Raw genomic sequence first — 13,276 nt, forward strand, 5'->3', positions numbered from 1 at the left:
ATATTATATATATATATATATATATCCAACATCTAATATATTTTCATAAGGGCACCAACAATTTGGTTGGTGCCTTTTCTCAGAGGTATTAGATATTGGATAATATCTGGTATCTGATACCTTGTTTAGGAGAGAGGGAGAGACAGAGAGGGGGAAAGAGAGAGAGTAATTAGGGGGAGGGGGAGGTAGGAGGAAATCAAAAGGGGTTGGGCAAGGGATGAGAGAGAGAGAGAAGGGGAAAGGGCTCAAGGGGGTGGGTGTTGTTGAATATGGAGCCTAATCAGACTCAGAGGTTAAATTTTCCCTACTTTTATTGGTGCAGTTTCCCCCTAATTTTTTGACAGGGGTTTGGGGACAACACCCCCAAGATGAGGCCAAGGGGTAGCGCCCCTTGTGGGGTCTAGGGGCAGCGCCCCTAGCACGCTCTCTATCCAACTTTTATTATTTTATAAAGACGTCGAGTGTTATTTTTTTATGACTGACATATTGTAACCCTAATTTTGTAACCGACATAAGTTTTGATAAAAGGCTAAGTGTTGGGGTTTTTTTTGTAGAGAATTTTGTAGCATTTTTTGTAGCAGTATTGTGTTGCAAGGGAAAGATGGATAATAATATTGGACTCTTTGTTTGGTGGACGTAGCCTGAGTTTGGGTGAACCACGTTAAAAATTGTCTCTATGTTGTTATTATTTTTGTGTTTTTCATTCCTCTATTTAATATTTATCTGCATATAGTTGATATTTTCTAGCATGCAATTCCTAACAATGGGCAATTGAGAGGGAGATAGGGGGAGAGAGAGAGAAGGGGAAAGGGATCTAAGGAGAGAGAGATTAATTAGGGGGAGGGGTAGAGGGAAGGAGATTGAAGTATTAAGAGAGAGAGAGAGAGAGAGAGAGAGAGAGAGAGAGAGAGAGAGAGAGAGAGAGAGAGAGAGAGAGAGAGAGAGAGAGAGAGAGAGGCGGTTGGAAAGGGATAAGGGGAAAGTGATCTAGATAGGGAGAGAGGGGGAAAGGGAGAGGGAGAGGGAGAGATAGGGAGAGGAGGGGAAATGGATCTAGAGAGAGAGAGTAATTAGGGGAAGGGAGGAGGGGAGGAGATGGAAGTATCAAAAAAAAAGAGGGAGAGAAGGGGAAAGGGAGGGAGATAGAGAGGGGAGGAAGGGGCTCAAGGGGGTGGGAAAGGGAGAGGGAGAGGGAGAGGGGGAGAGAGAGAGAGAAGGGGAAAGGGAGAGGGAGATATAGGGAGAGAAGGGGAAGGGGATATATATATATATATATATATATATAGAGAGAGAGAGAGAGAGAGAGAGAGAGAGAGAGAGAGAGAGAGAGAGAGTAATTACGAGAGGGGTAGATGGGAGGAATGGGAGAGGAATTGGTCAAGGGATGAGAGAGAGAGAGAGTAATTAGGGGGAGGAGGGAGGGAAGGAGATGGAAGTATCAAAAAATAGAGAGGGGGAGAAGGGGAAAGGGAGAGAGAGAGGGGGGGGGAGGGGGAGAGATAGGGAGAGAAGGGGAAAGGGCTCCCCCTCAATCTAATTACTCTCTATCTCTATACCCATTTCTCCTTCTCTCCCTCTCCATTTCCCCTTATCTACCTACCTATCCCTCTCCCCCTATCCTTTGCCAACCCCCTCTCCATTTTCCCTTCTCTCCCTCTCTCCCCCCTCTCCCTGGCCCACCATCTCTCCCTTTGATGATATGTCCATCTCTCTTCTCTCCTCTCCCCCTAATTACCTCTCTCTCTCTCTCTCTCTCTCTCTCTCTCTCTCTCTCTCTCTCTCTCTCTCTCTCTTTGTTGGAAGTATGTGTTGTTGTGGTTGTCATTGATGTCAACCTTGTTTTTCTAGATAGGTGTTGGTCTTGAATGTCTGTGGTGTAGAGATATCTTGTTGTGTTGGTGTTGTAGTTGTTCTTGTTGCCCATTTTTGTTATTATTGTCATCTTTTCTATATGGCTTAGAGTCTTAAGCTTTTGTCAAATAGAGTGGAGGCTTTTTGTGGAAATAATTATTGATATTATCCTTTGGTCTTTTAAAAGCTTATTTTCTCTTCTTCATATTTATCTTATTATTATTTCCCTTACAAATAATAGTCATTTACATGTTTAAGAAAGGAAGGGATATATGACATAGATATGCAAATATACAAAAGAACATAGCTACAACTCATTAAAAGGTTTGAAACCAACCTCACAAACCTCATAATTGTAGTAAGATTTCTCGAGTAATAGTATAGAGGGCAGATTGAAAGTAAATAGAACCATATTCATTGTCATAGGAGGTTGAAGATAGTTCCCTAGAGATGGAGGGAGACATAGTAATAAATGCAACAAATGGGGGTAGTTTTGGAGCTCATATTGGCCACTTGGGTGGATTTTGAATTGCCTAATGAATAGGGATGAGGTTGGAGAAGATTTTTAAGCTTATTAAAGATTGTTTGAGGCACTTTTAAAGACCTTTATGATAGAGAAACTAACTTTATGTGCCCAAATAGTAGTTGGGAGAATAATAACAACATAGAGAGTAGTTTTAGAACAACTGAATGAATTGGAGTAGAAATATAGGGCACATGGAAGCAACCTACCGAGCATCTAGGCATAAGTTGATGTGTTGTCAATCAGGTGAGTAGATATAGCAACAAATACAAATAGAAGACTCTTTCATGGCAGTTCCAGGTATCTAGGGGTTCTTCAAGGCTCCTCAAGGGTGTGGATATGGTCAAAAGGAAATTTCAAGCTTTTAAAACACTATTTGCAGTAGTTTGAAGACCTTTTTGGAGGGAAATTCGGTTATATCCGACCCATCACATAGAAGACTTCTTAAAACATTCAAGGCAAGTTCATTGCACATGATGCTTTTTGTACTTAAATATCCAGTTGTACAGTCTTCTTTCCTCTAGTTCTTGCTTTTATTTTGTAGTCATTGTAGCTTTATTAAGCTCTTTTAAGCAAAGTAAAAAGACTCGTAACTCATTTTTTAGTCATTTGGTGACTATTGCAACATTGTAAACTCAAATTTTCAAAAGCAATGTAATAAATTATCAGATTTATACTATTGTAAAGCTCCTATACTCAATAAAGTTCAAGTATTTTCCTTCCATATGGCTTTACATGATATGTTTTAGTGTTTTTCATGCATATTTTTGTTGTGTTTTAAGTTTGAAACCTCTGAAATATGGTAATACGAGCATACATAAATAGTTATAAGACAATCATAAGCAGGTTATGAAATGTGGTTAAGTATTTTCAAGGCTATCCTATTGTGAAAACTTTGTATGTTCCTTTAAAATGACAATGTGATGGACCCTTTTTATGAAACATTTATGCAAGTGATGTCAAAAAATTATAAGTTGTGCATCCAAAATGGGTTTTCTTTGAGTCATTGTGAACTTGAACAAGAAGTATAATTTTATCTTATTTAGGTGCATCACCTTACATAGTTCACTTTTTCTTGTTAAAGAAAGTTCTTACCTTTTTCTCATCAAAGTCATTAGTTTAGTTTAGATTAGGTGATTGTAGCAAAGGAACCAACCTTCTCTGGAGGTTGGCCTCTAATTACAAGTTACCCACAACCTTAGAGGTCATCCAATGTTTCAAGAGATTATTGAACTCCAAGTTTAACAGGGTGCAAATGTCATTGACAACAATTTTTGGCACACCCAGTGGGATCGAGAATTTATTTTTCGGTCCATTTTCAGAACTTGTCTACTATTATTTGGTGTGTGCAATAGTAATTCTAGCCTTTAAGAGGCAAATAAGTCACATACCTGGCAAATCTAAGCTCTAGTTAATAAGATTTAGTGTATTGCAGCATATGAGAAGAGTGCAAACAAGGAGTAGCTCAATCCCATTTGAGTATTTATAGCTTTCTCCACCTAGGAGGAAACAGAGGGTAGCTGAAAGACCAAGGAAAACCCTTGTTTACTCTAGAAGAACCAATTCTACACCTCCTTCTACAATATTCCATACTATTATTCTACGTTTTGTTCCTCTAAGAGTTCAAGTTACAATGATTCCAGGAGCTAGAAACCAACCTTTTGTTCCCTTCAATCAAGGTGGTCCTCTAAATTTAAGCCAACATGATGATATACCTATGGCCGTCTTGAAGAGTATTCCAAATTTCACTGGTGAAGACCAAATAACTCCCATTGAGCATATCAAGGATGTGGCTAATGTTTGTGTTGTTCACCATGTCACTAAAGAAAATGTTGCACTTAGATTACTTGTAGTATCATTCAAAGGGAAAGCTCTACAATGGTTTAGAGGTCTACCATTTAATTCAATTGCCACATGGAACCAGTTGGGTGATTTACTATGAAATTTTTTTGAAGACAAATCAGACCATGTATCTTTGGTGGAGCGGTTGAATACAGTCAAGAGAGCTTCTCATGAGCTCATGGCAGGCTTTAATTTCTAGTTTCAAAAGACATGGGATAGGATTCCACAAATGGTAAGACCCTCATACAATTACGCTTTCTTTACTATTTGAGGGCTTTGAACAATGATATTTATATTATGATATAGTCCATGAGGGGTACCAAACTTCCATATGCTTATGCTTTAGCTATAAGAGCTGAAAGTAGCCTTATACAAGCTGGAAAATTTTCTCCAAGACAAACCATGCCAATATTCCTAGAATTACAACCACCTACACCACTACAAATACCCCCTATAGACACCTAAAACTTGCACAGCTAATTAAATGGATTTTATTCATTTAATCATCATTTAATCGCTTATTAATTAGACTAAGGTTTAATTAATATCCCTATTCTTCTAATTGACCTATTAATCAAATTAAGGATTTGATTAATTACCCTTTCTTCCAATCCAATCGATTAATTAAACTAAGGTTTGATTAAAGTACCCTATAGCTATTTAATTGAATAAATCTTGCTTATTTAATTAAAACCCCTTCCCCTTTTAATTGAATTTACATTTGATTCAAAATCCCTTTGCATTTAAATAAATCATTATTTATTTGTATATTGCCCCCACTTGCAAAATCCTACAAATGCAAGTTGCATCTTTTTGGCTAAAATAAACCTTTTATATTATCTAAAAATACCTAGTATCCCCTCCACTTCCATTCTCTTACATTTCTCATTAGCATCCTAAAATTCTTCTAGAACCTATCTAATCCTCTCATTATCCTAATTAATCCACTTGGGCTTCCCGAGGTTGCTCACACATGTGTGAGCACATATCCCCCTGTTCCCAAGGTGGGACCACATTGACTTTTCACCCCACTCCCCCTTGTGACACTTGTCACAAGGCTAGGTGATGGGGAGATTCTCACAAAGGAGTTACACCTTTCTCAATAAGTAGGTAAATGATGTTTTAGTGGGCTTCCAACAATATTTACTTTTCCATCTAACAATTCATACAATCAAACTCCCTTGGAGTGCTCCCTATCAATTTGTTTTCTGCAGTTGCTCTCAAGCATGGCTAGGATTCACTAGAGTAAATCCAACCATTAGATCATCCAACCTCCAACATATACTTGCAGGGGTTTTAGGGGGTTTATTATAGTTGCTTCAACTCCATTCAAGTGGTTCTTCAATTGGCTTTTCGCCATTTTCCCATCTCTCCCCTGTCTTCCTATTTTCTAGATTGAGTAGCTCTAGAGCCCCAATTAGCCCTACCTTCCGATTTTTGGGGAAATGCTCAGAAAAATTTCAAAGGACTCCCCAAAACCTTTGGTGATCTAATTACCCTTTTGGACAAAGTTTTGGATCCACTAGGATAGGTTGTCTGGTCTATCTGTACTGGTACGAATCCCCAAAATGGCACTTTTGAGGGTTTAGGAGTTAGCAGTCTTCACCAAAGGGATTTGTTGACTTCTACACCCTGTCACACCACCATCTCTTCTCTGAGAATTTTTTATGCATCTTACTTCCATTCCAAGCAATTGAAACAATCACATCTATTCAACCCTGTAAGTAAAAACAAGATTATCAATCATATTCCTAGTCGGGCTATGACAAAGCTTGCCTAGAAAATGATAACAAGTTGCTTCCCAACAACTTCCAAGCCATTCCAAAAAGTATATACACTGTACAAGGGTTCCATAACTTTAATCCCAAGGGTCATTTAGCAAACTCAAGGGATTTCGAGTTGGAACCATGGTTGGGCTTCTTAAACCCTTGCTCAGACCGTGAGCAGTACAATAAGAGACAATTTGTAAACACACTTCAAATCTGCACTAAGAGAAGATACAAACACTTCTTGAGAAACACAATATCATCCACTAAACCTTCATGAAATAATAGTAACAAGTTCAATCCATTTGGTACGGACTGCTGCTAAAAAATGACAAAATAATGGCAAAATTTGAAAATTGTCTTGAAATTTGATTCAAAATTTCTCTTGGATTTTTCCAACCCCTGTACAATCATTCAAAGAGATTTTTCTATTCCATTTTGGTCATAACCAACTCTTCATCAGTTTCCTAACCACCGATTTGCTAAAAAAATGCAAAGTTGGTCAAAAAGTTGCAAAAAGTTGTCAAGCAACAATGATAACTTTTGCTCAAATTTGCATTTTTGCCTTTTATGCATTTCTACTAATACTAAACCTCCTAGAATGACTCCCTAATATAAAAATGACATGACCAAATGCCTAATGAGGCTTTATAAGACGTTTTACATCATAATGCAAAATAATGCCATTTTAGGCTTACAAGGGCTCATTGGCCAAATATAAGAAAACCAACAAACCTTGGTGATAATCACCCTTGAAATGACTAAAAAACACACATGTGGACCTCTAAATGGTCCATTATTCAAACATTGATCCAAAATAAGGACAATCACTCCAAAAAAATTGAAAATACATCAACAAACTGGTTAAAAGCTAGGTGCTCCTGCACTATACTCCCCCAATGAGAAAGAAGTCAAGTGACTCCTTTAGGAAACAAAGAAAGGGGAATTCCAAGATTAGAAAAGTCTTCTTTAGGGACCCAAGTAGTCTCAGATACTGGAGGTTTCTGCCATTTGACCAAATGTTCCATATAGGCAGTGTGCCTTGTCTTCTTGAGAATTCTAGAATCCAATACTTTCTTGGCTTGTGGCATGATTGCAGGTGGTAAGGGCAGGTCTAAAAGTGCTTGAGAGACCTTTGAGACTCTTCTACATTCCTCTAGAAGTGTTCCCTTATACTACACCAAGTTTGCAACATTAAATATAGGAGATAAAGCCATGTCTCCGGGTAGGTCAAGTTTATAGGCATTGTTTTCATACTTAGCCAAGACCTTACAAGGTCCAATCCTCCTCATCTGAAGTTTACTAGGGACACCTTTTTGAAGCCTTTATTTTTTCAAATGAACCATGACCAAGTCCCCAACAACAAATTGTATATCCCTTCTCTTTTCATCTACTTTATCTTTGATCCTTTGAGAGGTGTCTAGTAAGGCTTTCCTAACCTGCTCATGAATCTCTTGCATGGATTGAGCCATGTCCATAGAATTTCCACTCTACTATCCCATCTTCCCAATATCTCTGAGCTCCAACATACCTTTGGGATGAAGACCATAAACCACCTCAAAAGGGCTCTTACCGGTTGATCTATTCACATTGTCATTGTAAGCAAACTAAGCTTGATGGATGATCTGATCCCAATCTTGTCCATAATCCTTTGTCAAACATCTAAGAAGGTTTCCAAGTGTTCTATTTACCACCTCTATTTGGCCATCTGTTTGGGGATGGTAGGTTGAACTGAAAGACAAGTTAGTACCCAATCTTTTGCATAAAGTCTTCCAAAAATGACCAATAAACTTTGCATCTCTATCTGATACTATACTGTTAGGTAAGCCATGAATCATAATGACTTCCTTGAAAAACAAGTGAGCAATATGACTAGCATCATGAGTCACCTTACATGCAATAAAATGGGCCATTTTGATAAATCTATCTACCACAATATAGATGTTATCAAATTCTAATTTGGTCTTGGGAAAACCAACAACAAAATCCATACTTACACACTCCCATGGCCGATTAGGAATAGGCAAGGGCTGATAGAGACCAACATTAGAAGAAGTACCTTTGTCTCTTTGACAAACCACACATTGCTCCACATATTTTTTGATATCCCTTTGCATCTTTGGCTAATAGTAGAATCTTTGGACAAGTTCCAAAGTCTTATTCAATCCAAAATGTCCACTTAAGCAACCATTATGCTTCTCTTACATCAATTTTTCCCTCATGGACCCTTTAGGTACACAAAGATGTCCTCCTTTAAATAAAAGACCATCTTGTAAGGTAAAATCTGCATATTCACCATGAAAATGATTTCTAAACTCTTGACAAACCTTGTAGATGGCAGCAAAATATTCATCATCTTGGTATAACCCCTTGAAACTATCCACTCCAATGCTCTTGAACTGCACTTCTTGAACTGTTAGCAACCTTCTACTTAATGCATTAACAACTCTATTACATTGATCTTTCTTATGTTTAATGGTGAAAGTATATGACTGCAAATACTCTACCCATTTGATATGCCTATGATTCAACCTTTCTTGTGAATTGAGGAAACTAAGAGCTTGGTTATCAGTATAAACCACAAATTCTTGAGGCAACAAATAATGCCTCCATTTCCTAAGTGATTGAACAAGTGCATATAACTCCAAATCATAAGAAGAATACCTTTTCTTGGCATCATTGAGCTTCTCACTGAAAAATGCAACCGGTCTATTGTCTTGACTTAAGACTGCTCCAATTGCTATATTTCTTGCATCACATTCAATGGTGAAGAGCTTGTCAAAGCTTGGAAAAAATAGTACCGATTGAGTAGCCACCTTTGTCTTTAAGAGATCAAATCCTCTTTGTGCTTCTTTTGCCCATTGAAAATTAGTCTTCACACCTCCTTTGATTGTGTCAAGCATAGGTGCATATATCTCACTGAATCCTTTGATGAACTTCCCATAAAATTGTGCCAAACCATGAAAACTCCTCACTTCACTTGTTGTCTTAGGTGTAGGCCAAATGATTATGGCTTCCACCTTATAGGTATTCTTCAAATCACCCCTTGAGATTACAAACCCAAGATATATCAACTCCTGTTTCATGAACTCACATTTCTCCAAATTGATAGTTAGTTGCTCATCACATAATTTCTTCAATACAATTTCTATATGCTTAAGATGTTCATCTTTAAACTTGCTAAAAATCAAGATTTCATCTAAATAAACAACAATAAATTTACCAATATAATCCTTGAGTACTTCATTCATGAGTCTCATGAAAGTGCTAGGGGCATTTGTGAGTCCAAATGGCATAACAAGCCATTCATAAAGTCCTTATGTGGTTTTGAATGTTGTCTTCCATTCATCTCCCTCCTTGATTCTTATTTTATGGTAACCACTCTTGAGGTCTATCTTGGTAAAGTACTTAACACCTCCTAAACAATCCATCAAATTTTCAATTCTTGGAATGGGAAACCTATACCCGATTGTAATCTGGTTGATGGATCTGGAATCAGTGAAAAGTCTCCAAGTACCTCCTTTCTTTGGTGCCAAAATGGTGGGAATTGCACATGGGATGATGCTCTTCCTTATCAGAACATTATCCAAGAGTTCTTGTATTTGTTTAACTACCTCTTTATTTTGCTCCGGTGTCATTTTATAAGCTGCCTTATTAGACAATGAGGCTCTAGGTATAAAGTCAATTTGGTGACTTATGACACGTTGCAGAGGCAAGGTTGCAAGTGCTCCATCACTAATAATGTCCTTAAACTGATTTAGAACCTGTTGCACTTCATTGGGAATGCATACTTTCTTATCCTTGCTTTCTTCTTTTGATTTTACTACAAGTGCAAACCCCACTCCTTCTCCTTCCTTGAAAGTGTTAAGGAACTCCTTCTCACCAACTAACAACACATTGGAACCTTTTGATCTGCCCTCTTCTTGGTCTCCTATGGACTGAATTTTATAGGTAATTCCATCTTTTTGAAAAGTATACGCATTCTTTTCCCCATGGTGTATTGCTGTTCTATCAAATTGCCAAGCCCTACCTAGGAGTAGGTGGCATGCATCCATTGGCAAGATGTCACACAAGATTTTGTCCTTGTAGCCTTCTATAGTGAACTCCACCTAGGTTTGTTCATTCACTAGAACATACTTCCCCTTGTTGAGCCAAGTAACCCTATAAAGATTGTAAGGAAAGCAAATGCAGAAATTTGCTTCCCTAATGTCAATTTGCAGGGGAAAACATAACAGTGTTTACAAATTTTTAACTTTTACAGAATATGGCACAAGAATGAGCATACACAATTAAACAACACGGAGATAGAACACACAAAGTTAACATGGGAAAACCCTTTCAGGAGAAAAACCCACCACCAACAAATAATGACTTTATTAACAGTATGTCAAAAATATAATAAAGTCCAGTCTGCAAACTTTCTTCACTTTGTCATACAATCATTCTAGATTGAAACATACAACACTTAGGTCAACCTACTTCATAGATTGATCAGTAGTTATTCTGGTTCGTAACCTAACATTCAATTCACGTTCGACTTCAAATACCAAACCGGTTGATCGTTCATCTGAGTAACTGCACCAATGGCTTGAAGTCTAACCACCTGCTTGCGTCAGTCTACATTCATGGAAAACCAATAATCCCACATGCATCAGGGAGTCAGGTTGGTTCCTATTCATATACACTGACAATCTCATCCTTAGTGTCTGAGTGTTCACCTTTTTGGACTTTGGTTCCATTGCACATCCGTGACCGGTCTCCACTCCATCAACCATAGGACAGACCACAAACATGTTACTCCAATCTCTTGATGAACTGGTACACAACTCGACCAAAGCAAATCCAAAATCGGTCGGCTCCATCGAACCATTGGGATAGCCTTCAACCGGTAGACCCGACCTCCCAATGATACCCGATCACTGAAGGCGACTCCATTGGGTCATTGACCAGATAGATGAAATGTTACCCCGATCTTCGATAATAGGTAGGCGACCTTATTAGCTCATCGAAACCAACACTGCGATATTACCCTGATTTGCATTGTTATCCCGATAACCTAAGGTGGTCTCATCGGGTCATCGACACACACCCAAAACTACTATCCTGATAAGAGAAGCACTCTGAGACAAACAGATCGGACTCATCCGGACTTTGGCATAACTTTAAATAGGAACATCCGATAGCCGATGACAACCCAGACCGCCTAAGATAGCTCCATTGGGTAATCGACACAACTCTGATGCAATCTTCCCGATAGCCAAAGTTATCCTGATGACCGAAGTCGACTTCGTCGGTTCATCGGGATAATGTCAAACCTGCTCCTCCGAGCTCCGATAAAAATGGATACATCGGCAAGAGTCATGCCAATAGAGCTCACAGATTTCCTTCACACTGTTTCATTGGCAAGAGTTAACTCGATTAGTATGAACAATGGTCAAGTGAATTAGAGGCACATTTCCAACAAACTCCCACTTGATGAGGAATTCACTGGACCAATTACCATTTCAGATGTTACTAAGGAACATGGGTATCAAGACCCATAGAATTTGAACACCACCTGGATTTGTGCGTTCTCATTGGTTTCGTCAAGGCATCTGCAATATTTTCCAAAGTGTCTACCTTGTTAAGATAAACTTTTCCATCTTCCACCATGTCACGAACAAAGTGATACTGAACATCAACATGCTTCGATCTGACATGGAAAGTAGGATTCTTTGCCAAACATATGGCACTCTGATTGTCATTCCAGATTTCAACCTGCCCTGCATCAAAACCAATATTTGAATTCAAACGCCTAAGCCAAACTGCTTCTTTACAATCATGTGCGGCCACCATGTATTCTGCCTCTATAGTGGACAAAGCGACTACAGCTTGCCGCTTGCTCATCCAACTAATTGCTCCACCATTTAGGACAAAAACATATCCACTAGTGGATCTCCTGCTGTCAATATCCCCTGCCCAATTAGAATTCGTATAATGACAAATGTTGAGAGTTCTCTTTGAATTCTTCAGGTTACCATGATAACACAATGCAAAGTCTGAAGTACCCTTTAGATATCTAAACACTCTCTTTACAACATCCCAGTGTGGCTTTCCTGGATTCGACATAAACCTGTTAAGTACTCCCACGGGTTGGGCAATATCTGGTCTTGTACAGACCATAGCATACATCAGAATGCCTATAGTACTTGCATGAGGTACACTTTTCATGTCTTCAATCTCTTTTGGAGATTTCAGACTATCAAGCACAGACAACTTAGTTCTGTGCAAAATGGGAACAACCTGTGGTTTACAGCCAAACATATGAAACCTGTCAAGAACATTGGTTATATACTTTCTCTGGCTGAGCCAAAGTTTCCTCTTAGATCTATACCTTTTGATCTCCATTCCCAAAATGTAATTTTCTGGTCCTAAGTCTTTCATTTCAAATTTCATAGAAAGCTGAGATTTTAAATCTGAGATCATACATTTTGTGTTTCCTATGAACAACATATCATCTACATACAAAGCTATGATAAGAACCCTATCACCATCGGTTTTGTAGTAAACACAATGATCAGATTTTGATCTCACAAACCCCAAGGACAAAACAAATGTATCATACTTTTGATACCACATTCTGGGAGACTATTTCAAACCATACAGAGACTTCTTGAGTTTGCATACCAGATGTTCTTTACCTTTTTCCACAAAGTGCTCAGGCTGGGACATATAAATTTCTTCTTCAAGATCACCATGAGGAAATGTTGTCTTCACATCCATCTACTCAATCTCCCAATCATATGCTGCTGTAAGTGACAAGAGAAATCTGATAGATGTTAGCTTAGCTACAGGAAAGAAGATTTCCCCATAGTCAATACCTTCCTTTTCCGAATACCCCTTTGCAACCAGTCTTGCTTTGTACTTGTCAATGTTGCCATCTAGACCATACTTCTTTTTGAACACCCACTTGCAACCTACATGCTTTCTGCCTTTAGGAAATGGCACCAAATCCCAAGTTCCATTTTTATCCAGTGATGACATTTCATCATTCATGGCTTCCAACCAAGAATCTGAATCAAGCATTTCAATTGCTTCTTTGACAGTCCTAGGCTCATCAGTATCTGCAAGTAAAGCATAAGCACAATTAACATTCAACATAGAGTGGCTGTACTTATTAGGTGTATACCTATTAGGTTGCCACCTCTCTCAAGTAGTTCTTCTCAACTTTGGTGTTGAGGCTTCTCGAGGTTCCACAGGAGGCTCATCATCAGGTTCTTCTTTAGAACTACTTAAACTGCTTGAACTCTCCTCA

The sequence above is a fragment of the Cryptomeria japonica genome, chromosome 6, assembly GCF_030272615.1.
Source record: "Cryptomeria japonica chromosome 6, Sugi_1.0, whole genome shotgun sequence".
Lineage (NCBI taxonomy): Eukaryota > Viridiplantae > Streptophyta > Pinopsida > Cupressales > Cupressaceae > Cryptomeria > Cryptomeria japonica.